Source organism: Topomyia yanbarensis, chromosome 3 (genome assembly GCF_030247195.1).
Source record: "Topomyia yanbarensis strain Yona2022 chromosome 3, ASM3024719v1, whole genome shotgun sequence".
Lineage (NCBI taxonomy): Eukaryota > Metazoa > Arthropoda > Insecta > Diptera > Culicidae > Topomyia > Topomyia yanbarensis.
In genome coordinates, this window is record NC_080672.1 from 138,953,099 (window position 1) to 138,965,399 (window position 12,301).

Genomic DNA, 12,301 nt, shown 5'->3' on the forward strand with positions numbered 1-12,301 from the left:
CTTTAGATCACTCTAAAGTACGTGTCTAAACATCAGCAAAAAGCAGCTTTTATGCTGACCTCTGCCTGTTATCAACCGATACAATGACCATTAATAATAATGAAAACGCGTGATGTTCTACCGCGAATGAAGCACCATACGTCTCCATTAAAAATTCAACCCATAAACTTTTTTACTAAATGACTTCAACTCAGAGCCCATCATTCAATTGTGAATGATCCCATTTTTTGCGCCATACGCCGCCAGCTCGCCGCTCATCGTACCAAGGTGTGTCCCTGTCTCAAGCCTATAACATACCTACCGAACAGTCGTTAACGCGCTTCTCTTGAAAGGTACTTTTCTTCACCCTTCCACCCACAAACGCTTTGGCTGAGCATTGCAGACACGAAGCCAGTCAGAGTTTGAATAAGAAAGAACAGTCGAGCCTCGCAGCTGGTACTGCGACCTGGCTTCTACATATGGTCGGAAAATAGGGCTCGCAGGTGGACGCCTCTCGGTCAGTTCTTATTCTTCGCGACGGTGTTTGTGTTACGGCACGGGTAAGGGTGTTAGTTGTGGGCTCTGACGCGAGCGGGTTTTCTCCGAGGTGCCTCCAAGAAAATCGTTATTATCGCCGATTAGTACTTGTTTTGAATTCGGACCGCGAGGATTGAAGTTTTGGACGGTGCGGTATCGAAGACCAGTGACTAGCCGAAGCAAAGGTTTCAACCTGTAGGTGACCGGTTGGCAGACAGGAGCGGCGATTGAGAAGAAATTGACACATTTTTAAACGTGAGTTAAAAAGTGAAGAAATAAGGCGCGCCCGGTACAAACCGTAATTCAGCAGCCCTCCGGCCGGAAGTATGCTGAAACTTACATAATTGAATAAGTGTTGTGCTGTTTTGTTCCACAACAAAAGTGAGCAGAGGCGCGCCGGTTGTCGGAAGATTGGGAATGAAACGGGTCAGTGTTTGATATAGTCCACGTGTGTGTGTTTTTTAGTGTGAGAAAGAGGGTTTTCCTAGCCATTGCCGAGCCGATGCATTTCGACGGTCGGTATCGTAGTTCCTGATACTATTGACAGAAAGCAGCGTGGTGGGGTGAGGTTCGAAGATGGAAACTAGGTGAAACTTGATGAACTGCGGATGGTTACAAAGTTTTAATTACCGTAATGGATTGATTTTGTAAAGTGAACGGCGTCGTTGGCGGATGGAAGGAGTGTAAGTTATGATCAGTGTGGAAAGTGAAATGAAAAGTAATGAAGTTTGAGATAGGGTTGGCTACCTTTTCGGTAAGATATTGTTTGAGTTTTCCGCCATTGTTAGAATATTTGATTGCTAATTTCATTATTGGATGAATTCGATATTAAAAAAAGTTTGGTTTTGTTTATGTTCAATGGTATTGTGAAAAGGGAGAGTTTTGGGTTTCATATTGAAGTAAAAGTTTACATATTTCACAATTTTCTTCTACTTTCTTCTAAATTAGCCGATAGAAAATACAATTAATTAACCGAATTACAGTTCAAAAAGTTAAATTCGATTTCGGATACCTAATAAATTCGTTGCTATATATCATGAACCAGTAGCGACTGGCTCAAATAACACTTTCCCCATGGTGATCGGAGATTTGTGCCTTGCCGTGATTTATCTTTCCATATTTTTTGGGAAAGGAAGAACTGAAAAAGTGGTAAGATTAGGGATAAGGAAAATAATAACACAGAGAACATAAACAATACGGATGTATTCTTCACTCCCAAGGGAATAAAGACACTTTTCGATGAGCGGCAATATCAGGAATCAGGAATCAGGAATCAGTAGCGTCTGGCTCAAATGGCACGTTCCCCATGTTGATCGGAGATTTGTGCCTTGCCAAGAATCGTCTTTTCATCATTTTCCTGATGGGAAGGATTGGGGAAGTGGTAAGGTTAGGGGTAAGGAAAACAACGACACATAACAATTAGAACAGAGCATTCTGCACCCCCGGAGTGATGCTGAACGATCTGCAGGTGCTACAACAGCAGGAATAAAACTTCCAACTCACGGAGGGATTTAGAACCTCTACTCAAACAGTGAGCGGATATATCAACACCCTCGAGGGGATATTGAGATAACAGAACGACAACACCCCCGAAGAGATATTGTCATTCAAATACGGCTAAAAAACTATAGCCCTTTACCACACTGGGTTAGGAACAAAAGCATATCCTTAAATTTCAGCTCTCTGTACATAGGTTCATCTATGTATGGAGAACCAAAAATCCGGATGCCCAATTACATTAATACAGGGCAATTGCATATCAAATGATATGATGTTCCGTAATCGGATTCACAAAAGATCACATGAATAATACTCAGCGCGCTGAATAATAGCCATGTGATAATTGAGTTTGCAATGTCCAGTCAGTGCCCTGACCAGAATACTGCAGTTGTGCTTGGAAAAATGCAACAAATTTCTTGACATTTTCGGACTCACATCCGGCAGAAAAGCCTTTGTTTGAACCAAGTTTGCAAGCTACGCCAATGGTTGGCATGTTCGAATTCAGCCCAAGAGCGAATCTTGTGCTTTATGCAACTTATTGACAGAGATAGAACTGGTTCTGGACCAACGAAATCAATCGCAGCGCCAGCTCTAGCCAATTCGTCCGCCCATTCATTTCCAGTAATACCGGAATGACCGGGTACCCATAGAAGGTAGATAGCATTTGAAATGCTAAGTTCTTCGATTTGAGTTCGACATGCGATTACTAATTTCGATCTCGAATCTGCCGAACTAAGTGCTTTCACGGCAGCCTGACTGTCAGAGCAAAAATAGTTTCTTTTACCGCAAATTCCCTGTTGAAGTGCGGATTGTACGCCACACAGAATCGCAAAGATTTCTGCTTGGAATACGGTACAGTATCTACCAAGCGAATGAGATTGGTTTAATCTCATCTCATGACAATAGACACCAGCACCGGCTCGGCCCTCCAACAAAGAACCGTCCGTATAACAAACTACGTATTCTTCAAGTTGTCGCTCCATCCAGCCAGACCTCACGAAGAGGAATTCTCACATTGAAAGTTTTAGTAGGAAAACTACATGTGAGTGTAAGGTCACTGGGAGCAAGTGCATATTCATCCCAAGTAACCATTTGGGGCCACAGTCCTGTGTGGCTAGTTACACGATCTATTGGGTTACTGTTCCAGAGCCCAGTAACATTAAGACGGTATGCACAAGAAAGTGCTTCTTCTTTCAGAAACACATGTAGTGGTTTTATGTTCAAGAGTGCCTCGAGAGCAGCAGTAGGTGTTGTCGAGAACACACCAGTCATCGCCATCAAGACCGTCCTCTGAAGATGGTTTAACTTTGATTGGATTGTCATGACTCCTCCCTTCTGCCACCAAACAAGGCACCCGTATGGCAGTATTGGTCTAACAATTGTTGTGTAGATCCACTGAATGTACTTGGGTTTGAGTCCCCAGGATTTGCCGAAAGCCCGTCTACATTGGCCAAAGGCCATGCAAGCTTTCTTGATCCTGAAATCGATGTGAGCTGTCCAATTAAGTTTTGAGTCGAGAATTACCCCAACGTACTTAACTGGATCTTCGACAATAATTTCAGAGTCAAAAAACTGCAATGGACGAGCTCCGGTTGTAATCCTTCGTTGCGTGAAAAGCACCATTGAGGTTTTATTTGGATTAACTGATAGTCCAACATGAAGACACCACCGCTCAACAACACAAAAGGCTTGTTGCATCAAATCGAAAAGTGTGTTAATGCAAATACCGGTGATCATTATATGATAATCATCGGCGAAACCATACGTCGGAAACCCAAGCTCATTAAGTTTTCTCAACAAGCTATCGGCGACAAGGTTCCATAGAAGTGGTGAAAGCACACCACCTTGAGGACATCCGCAGACACTCAGTTTCCTCATCTCTACTTGTCTTAACGATGAGCACAGATGTCGGTTGCTAAGCATTGCGTGTATCCAGTTCGTGATATATGAAGGTACTCCATGATCTCGTGCTGCTTCCAAAATGGATTCGAAAGACACGTTGTCAAAAGCACCTTCAATATCGAGAAAAACTCCTAAACTTGATTGCTTTTGTGAAAAAGATTTTTCAATGTTGTAGACAACATTGTGTAACAGGGTGGTAGTAGACTTCCCCCGCTGATATCCATGTTGCATGGCATGCAGCGGGTGCTCGCCCAAGCTACCATCCCGAATGTAGTGGTCGATTAAACGTTCCACTGATTGGAGAAGGAAGGAGGTCAGACTGATCGGTCTAAAGCTCTTTGCCTCCTCATAAGTGAAGCGGCCACCTTTGGGAATGAATTTGACAGTTATTTCCATAACTGACATACTTCAACCCGCCGGATGCCACGCGGCCTCTAGGCTGGTTTTGTCCGGAGAAAGATAATAGAGTTATCAACCTCCTAGTGGACCACAGCTAGTTACTGGGGAGTTCGCCCGGCTCTTCCCAGGCTTCGTTCGCCATTGAGAATATTTTAAACCCCCTCAACAATTTTACCCATAGCACGGGCCGCATGACACTATGGAATTGGGGTTCCCTGTTTGGTGTTACCACCGGAACAGGTAGTTTTTTCGATGAGCGGCAATATCAATACTCCCGAGGGTGATAACAGAACGATAGCACCCTCGAAGAGATGTTGTCATTCAAATTCGGCGGCTTAAACCGATTTAGGTTTATAAACTTTCGCCGTAACTTTTTGGAAGTCATAGTTCAATTTATGTCCATTTTTCGCCAAAAATTCCAAAGACCGGTCCGCGAAAACTGCAGAAGTACAGCTGTATTTTCTTTGTAGCTGACTTGGTTCTCAGAACTTCTCGGAAAACTTCCTGCAAACAAGGCTTGTGGAAATCTAGCCTTATCAAAACATCAGAACTATTCAAACATTCCCTAGGATTTCAACGGAATGTAAAGGAATACCTTATTCTGGTGAAGGCTATATTGTTCGACATTACAACGGAAGTCGCTTGCTCTCCCAATTATTTCCTCCAATTTCTGTTTCAGCCAGGTACGACTTTTTTCGTTATCCGAAGAGGACCAAACTGCTTTAAGCCAAACCTACTGAAACTTGGGATGAAAAAGTTAGGAAGGAATAGAAAAGAGACTCCGGTAAAAATCTTTTAACCGATCATTCGTCAACGCAATCGTATCATGAACTTTCTCCAACCTTCCTTGCACGCGTTAAGCATGTAAATTCGAAGACTATACAATGAGCCGGAACATTATTAAAGAGAGCACCTCTGCGGTTGTGCTTCTTTTCTTTGATTTTGATCATTTCTTTACTATTTCAAAGGAATTAGAAGGAGCTCGCAACTGCAAATGGATGTCACCCAGCTTTGCTAATGAGTCGGCGTTTTCATTGCCCGGGATAGAGCAATGAGAAAGCATGCAAACAAAGGGAATCTGGTAAGATTTTTCAGATAACGTGCACAAGGACTTCCGTATCTTCTCCAGAAAATACGGGAGTTGCTTTTTGGGCTTCATCGCACGAAGAGCCTCGATAGAGCTGAGGCTGTCCATAATGATGAAATAGTAATCTATGGGCAAAGTGTCGATGATCCCAAGGGTATACTGAATAGCACCTAATTCTGCGATGTAAACTGAAGCAGGATCATTGAGCTTGTATAAAGCGGTGATATTATCGTTGAAGATACCGAAGCCAGTGGACTCATCGAGGTTTTATCCGTCAGTGTCGAGCATTTTGTCGCAGTCGACTTCTCGAAATTTATCATAAAATATATTGGGGATCACTTTCGCGCGTATATGGTCCGAAGTATCTAAGCAACAAACACGATCGGGATTATACGAAGAATGATTGATGCTCTGTGTCATGTTGTCGGAGCACATAAACGGGTTTGGGAATTAAGCTCGACGAGCCTCTAGCGGTTTTCAATCACCAACGGGTTCAAGATGGGGTGATCAATCGATGTGAGAGATCCCAAAAGTGATTTTCAGCGGGAGAACGCCCGCCAGCACTTCGAGGCTCATCGTATGGGTCCAGTGCGCGCAACACAATGCGATGCGAAAGCAACGATACTGGATTATCTTCATGTTGATGAAGTGTATGTTCACAGCGAAGCGGAAACAGAAACACCCGTACTACATCACCGACAATTTCGTTGTTTGGTACAGCCCTATCAGGTCTCCTGGGTGGGCACCCCACTATGTTCCGGTTATTGTCCGGAGAAAATTGATCCTTTTTTGTCATTTTTGTTTCATCCCCAGGTATCTTTAGAGTCGAACCATTCCGCAAGATATGTAAATGTTAAGACCCGATTGATCGTTACACCCGTTAATAGAAGCTGGAGTTTCGCCGGCTCACGCTTCCTAGAAAAACGTCTAGCTCAGTTTTCTTCGTGGGCATCTCGATACACAGCTGAAGAGCCCAAATAGGCAAATTGTCCAAAGTATCTTGTAATGGTCCTTGCAAAACGGCAGTTTTGGGCTCTGTAACAGAGACCTCCCCGTCGTGTGCAAGTTGCCTTATCGTGCATTAATTGGCAAGATAATCGTCGATGTCGCTCGCGTAAAAATTGTAGAGTAGGATATTTAGATAGGAGCCCTGGGGATAGCCCATGTAGCTAAATCGCGATGTTATTGAATCGCCAAGCGAAAAGTGCGTGTACTTTTCAGACGACAGGTTTAGCAAAAAGTTATTTAAAGTCGGTGAAAAACGTTTTTAATCCACCTAACAGTGTGATGAGACATTTCTTATAACTCTTATCACTCTCTTCGGATATTTTATCGTTTGAGAACATTTAGAACTTGAAGCTTCGAGATGCTTTTGATAACACATACTACATGGGATAGTGGCAGGACTCAGAGAATCGCTCAAATCAGCATAGGACAACATCAGTGCTAGAAATCTTAAACCAAATCAATGGGAAAGCGAAAAAATGGCCCTTAAAACCAACGAATTATTGTTAATGCTCTGTTAATAAAATATCTAAATTGTGGTGGGAAAACTGAATTTTTCTAAAGGGGTTATATATTGTACTGAGCCAAAAAAAGTCGATTTTTTTTTAAAAAGCGTTGAAATGAAATCGCAGCTTCTGATATCACGCTATCTCTGAAGTGCATGCGTGCATAGTTCCAAATTTTACTTCGATATCGACTTTTTCTAAAGGTGACTTCCCAGTAGTATCCTTGATTTGAATTATTATCGCTAATCCTAATGCCAAAGAACAAATAAAAACCTCTCGAAAACGAACCGTTCGGGAAAATCATCATCATTACTGGAATTTTCATTTTCACGAAACTTTTCGATAACCTTCCGTCACTTGCGTTAATGCACTGGGTGCACAGTGCTTTGAAAATCTAGCGAAATCGTCTTAGGGCACCAGCGGGTCTAATTCAGAGCTATCTGCGCGGCGAGTTAAATCTGTAAAGAATACTAAAAATTAATTTCTATTCCATAATTTTCAGTTCAGCAATTCGAGAAATCCTGCTCACCGCAAGCCATGAAAAATAGACTACGTTGTGAAGTGATGGTCACTATTTATTAAAAAATCACGGTTAAATAAAAAATAAAACTATTAAAAATTTTCAAATTGTTTATAATTTTCACAAACTTATTAGGAAAAAATGTTTAATAAGCTTTCGTAATATTGTGTAGGAAAAAAGCTGAAAATTTCAATATTTTCTCCATCTGCAACATATAAATCCTAAAGTATACCAATTAATTGGTATACGAATTGGAATAGGTTCGCCAAATTTTGGAAGAAGTCTATAAAATAACCCCTTGAAAACTACTTAAAAATTGTACCTATTAATGTGAAACACAGTGAATAGTACATACAATAAAGACCCATTTTTATCAGTCTCATGGCGTATTTTAGGCTGACAAAATGGGGACATTGACTAAATCGGGCAATTTTTTTTCTTTATAATTAACTGAAGCTGTTAAAATATTCTTCCCGTCCCTTGATGTAGTCTGATAACTATTTCTGATTATGATGAACTTGTTATTTTTGCATATTTCCATCTTCATGATAACGAAAACATGCGCAAGAAAGGATTAACTCGAATTCAGTCTTGTTCGTCTGCTAGAGCCCATCAAACATATGTTCATATTTGGCTGCTAAAATCGGGTTTTCAATGTATTATAATAGATATTCAGTATTCGAAGAAGTTTCTTGTGAACGACTGTAGAACGACTTTGTTTCTACTTACTTGAAGTCAGCGGCGTAGCCAGAAATTCGGTTTGGTGGGGGTTTGGTGAAAATCGATCTTACTGTTCAAACAGCTTAATTCCGAAACCGTAATTTTTGAAGTTTTAAAATTATGCAGAATTAATTTTTCAGAAAATAGTAACAGAGTTCGTGTCTTTAGAGAATTTGTTGAGACTTTATTGTAGTCATGAATATTAACCTGAGAAAATTCACCATAAATGCTTCTTGGACGATATACCGTCAAAATTATTTTATCAAATGATGCGCTGTTTAACGTTTGTAAAACTCATCGAAGATACTAAACCTCCGAAATTGGCGGTTTCAAAATGATGTTATCTTGACCTTAAATTACTGTTTTTAAACATTTGACCTATACATACAATTGGTCATACAACAAAAATCAAATTCTCATCAAAATCGATCAGAACCTGCTAGAATCGAATGGAAATCGTCATTTTTCATAAATTTCTCTCTACATTCGGAAAGTGTTATCCTCGTTATTAATCATATTACGTTTTCGTCTCAACTCGACGCATTCCCAAAATAAAAACCTGTTTTATTCCACTATGCGGTTATTAATCATATTACGTTTTCGTCTCAACTCGACGCATTCCCAAAATATAAACCTGTTTTAATCCACCTAGTGGTGCAATTGTGCTTTTCTCATTTGTCCAGACTACGATTCCATGGCTTATGTTCAATACAATGGTGGAAATGAATATTACATGTTCAGTACGATTTGCCCATACATACAATGGATCGACAGCCACGATCTTGAGATACTATGTGATACTGAAACATCGCTTGAAACCAGCGGCGGATCATGGAGAAAGATCCGGGAGGTCCAGGTCCTGCCGAAAATTTTCAACTTGTCAAGAAATTTTAAATTAGTTTTAATTTTAAAGTAGCAACCCCTCACTGCATACTCCCTCCGGGCCGGTATGATTGACGATTTTTATAGTGATTGCATAACCTTTCTATATGAGAAAGGCAAAAATGTACCAAAGTCCAAAGAAGTCAATTTTTGTCAAACATCTCAATGTTTCATGCATTTTAAAGTCATTTTGCATCAAAAATACAAATTTGATTTTGAAAATTTTTCATTTTAGTTTATATGGGAATTTGCTGTGTGATTGCACTCTTCAACTCGTAACTCCGGAACCGGAAGTCCAATCAATAAAAAATTCAATAGCAGCCGATGGGAAGGTTGTACCTTTCATTTGAGACTAACTTCGTGCAAATCGGTCCAGCCATCTCTGAGAAACAGAGGTCACATTTTTTTACACATACACACATACACACACACATACACACACACATACACACACAGACATTTTCCGATCTCGACGAACTCAGTCGATTGGCATATGACACTCGGCCCTCCGGGTCGGGATTAGATTGACGAATTTTAGAGTGAATGAGAAAGACAAAAACATTTTTAGCAAATGTTGAAAGTTATGCATTTTTTTGGTGAGCAGTTCTATGTTTCATAGACATTAAATCAATTTTAACTTCGCTTCCTATTAAATAAAGACCCTTATTACAGTACATTTCTACAAAAACGAGCTCAATTTGAAGATAAATCTGAGGATTATGATTGATTACAGAACTCTGGAATTTTCTATTGGAATGTTTTCTGGCAGGAATTTGATATTGATGCTATTAGACAACTGTGAAATCAAGACCAATAGATCAGTTACATAGCAGGACCCCATTCCGACAATTTATCAAAAGTCCTAATGATGCTTACAACAACAGGTTATCAATCTACGGATCAGATAATTGTTATTGTAATATTGAATTAAATCAGTCTGCATCAATAAATTTTCAACTTCAATCCAATTTTTTTTGGCTGTGGTGGGGGGGGGGGGGGGGGGGTTGTATGGTGTTAAACCCCAAAACCTTCTCTTGGCTACGCCGTTGCTTGGAGTTATTTATTTCGCTTTTCATTTTCCGATATGTTTCAGATCGATCCGATGGTTAGAAAGTTAGAAAAATTGCAGTCAGAAGGTTCGCACAAATGAACATTTTTGTACTGTTAAGTTATCAAGTTCCTTCCAGACAACTTGGAAGTGTTCGGTGATTATTTCTAGCGGTTGTAGATAGTAAAATGAAATACAAAATTCGTTTTATCGAAATAATGTTTAGCTTATTTCAATGGATTATTACTATATTGAACAATAAATAGGCGACAAAGAGTAATCAACAAACAACAAGCCATAACTTTTAAAGTATTCAAAATAGATATTTGAAGTCTTTAGTAAAGTTATTCGCAAAAGTAAGAGCTACAAATTTGCTGAAGGCATCATTTCGATATAATCACTTCCAAGAAAATTTGCGAAAATATCTCACTTATAGGGGGATTAATCAGCAAAAGCACAATACCAAAAGAAAGGGCATATTGCCTCCATTAAATTCTCCGAAGACACTATTGACCTAAAATAAGCCGTTTTGGCGTTAATAATAGATTACATGTTTTTGGTCATATTTCTGGCAATGGGAAATGATAAAAATCTTTCGTCCGCATTTAATTATAAATATCTCTTTTGATAATAGTCCGATTTCAACAATCTATAGCTTGTTCGAAAGGTATTCGTTGAAGCTGTCTAAACACTTAGAAATTGTCAATCTACATTGTCAATTTCGGCAGATAATTTAAAAAAACTGCAAAAAACACCATTTTTACGCATTCAAACATTCATATCTTGGAAACTAAACATCAGAATCAAAAACAAATTAATAGCGTTCATACTGTTTTTTAGTTCTTTCATTTAAAATTGGTTTGGATAAGATCGGTTCAGCCATTGCTGAGAAACACGAATGAGAATTTGTCCGTTACATACACACACACAGACACACACACACACACACAGACATTGTCCCAAATCGTCGAGCTGAGTCGATTGGTATATAAGACTCGGCCCTCCGGGCCTCGGAAAAAATCTTGAAAGTTTGAGCGAATTCTATACATTTCTTTTATAAGAAATGTAAAACCATGCTGGTGCAGCTTCTCTAATAGAATATTGATGGAAACTGAGTCAAAAGCCCCCTTAATATCCAAGAAGGCTGATGCCATCTGTTCTTGGCTAGCATAAGCCGTTTGGATTTTTGTGGAAAGCAACGCAAGGCAATCGTTCGTTCCTTTGCTTTTGCGGAAGCCAAATTGTGTTTATGACAGTAAGCCATTTGCTTCGACCGAGGCGAAACAAGATCATTTTCTCAAACACGACAGCATTGCAATCGGTCGATACGAGTTGTGATCGGAGGCTGGTTTTCCTGGTTTTTGGATGGCGATGACCTTCACTTGCCTACAGTCGTGTGGGACAATGTTACCCTTAAGAAACTTGTAAAATAAATTCAACAGGGGCCTTTTTGTAGTTTCAGGCGAATTCTTCAGCGAGTTAAATTTGATTCTATCTAATCCTGGGGCTTTATTGTTGCATGATAAGAGAGCAAGTGAAAACTCCACCATCGAAAACGGTGTTTCGTTCGTGGTATCGTGAGGAGATGCGGCACGGTACATTTTATCTGCCGGAACAGAGTCCGGACATATCATGGCGAAAGCGGTTTAAATATTCCATATTCTCGTTAGTACTGTTTTGGTTACGCATACGTCAAGTCGTACCTTAAGGAGCTTTCATCGCTGTTCCTCTTGTTAACCCGTCGACGAACCGGCGCCAATAACTGCGTTTTTTGGCTTTCATTAGACTCTTCGTTCGCGTTTCTAATGTCGCTTACTGTCGATAGCTTGCGGGTAACCAGTCGTCCCCGATGAACTTCTCCGCGTACAGCTCTGAGCACTCTTTGTCCCACCACGGGGTGGGAGACCGTCGGTGGATGTTCGCGACGGGTACTGGTTTAGTCTGAGATTGATTCGCACTGTCGAGTGTCAAGCCAGCCAAAAATTTGTTCTCTTCCTCCGGAGGAAGTTCTTGAGTGGAACTCTTCCAATCAACTCGTAATTCAGCCTAATTGGGATGCTTGAATAAAAGTTTTAATATTGCTGCTGCTACATTTGTTAGTAGTATAGTTCAGCCTAGTTTGAACTGGCGAATACTGGAGTTTAAATAAGCTGAATAAACTGTTAATGTTTAACTTGTTCGGTGTGCGGTCACACGAGACATTGATTGTTTCTGAT

At 40.2% G+C, this 12,301-nt stretch overlaps 1 protein-coding gene across 2 annotated transcripts in view; it reads left to right on the top strand.

The window, feature by feature from the left end:
• The first annotated feature begins 470 nt into the window (after positions 1–470).
• LOC131692720 (protein stum) overlaps positions 471–12,301 on the top strand; it is a 184,885-nt gene continuing 173,054 nt past the window's right edge. Inside the window, exon 1 of one of the 2 annotated variants that reach the window (XM_058979942.1) lies at positions 471–1,270. The gene's annotated coding sequence lies outside the window, so the exon portion shown is untranslated. The remainder of the gene's footprint in view (positions 1,271–12,301) is intronic. The other variant, XM_058979941.1, reaches the window with a different exon arrangement.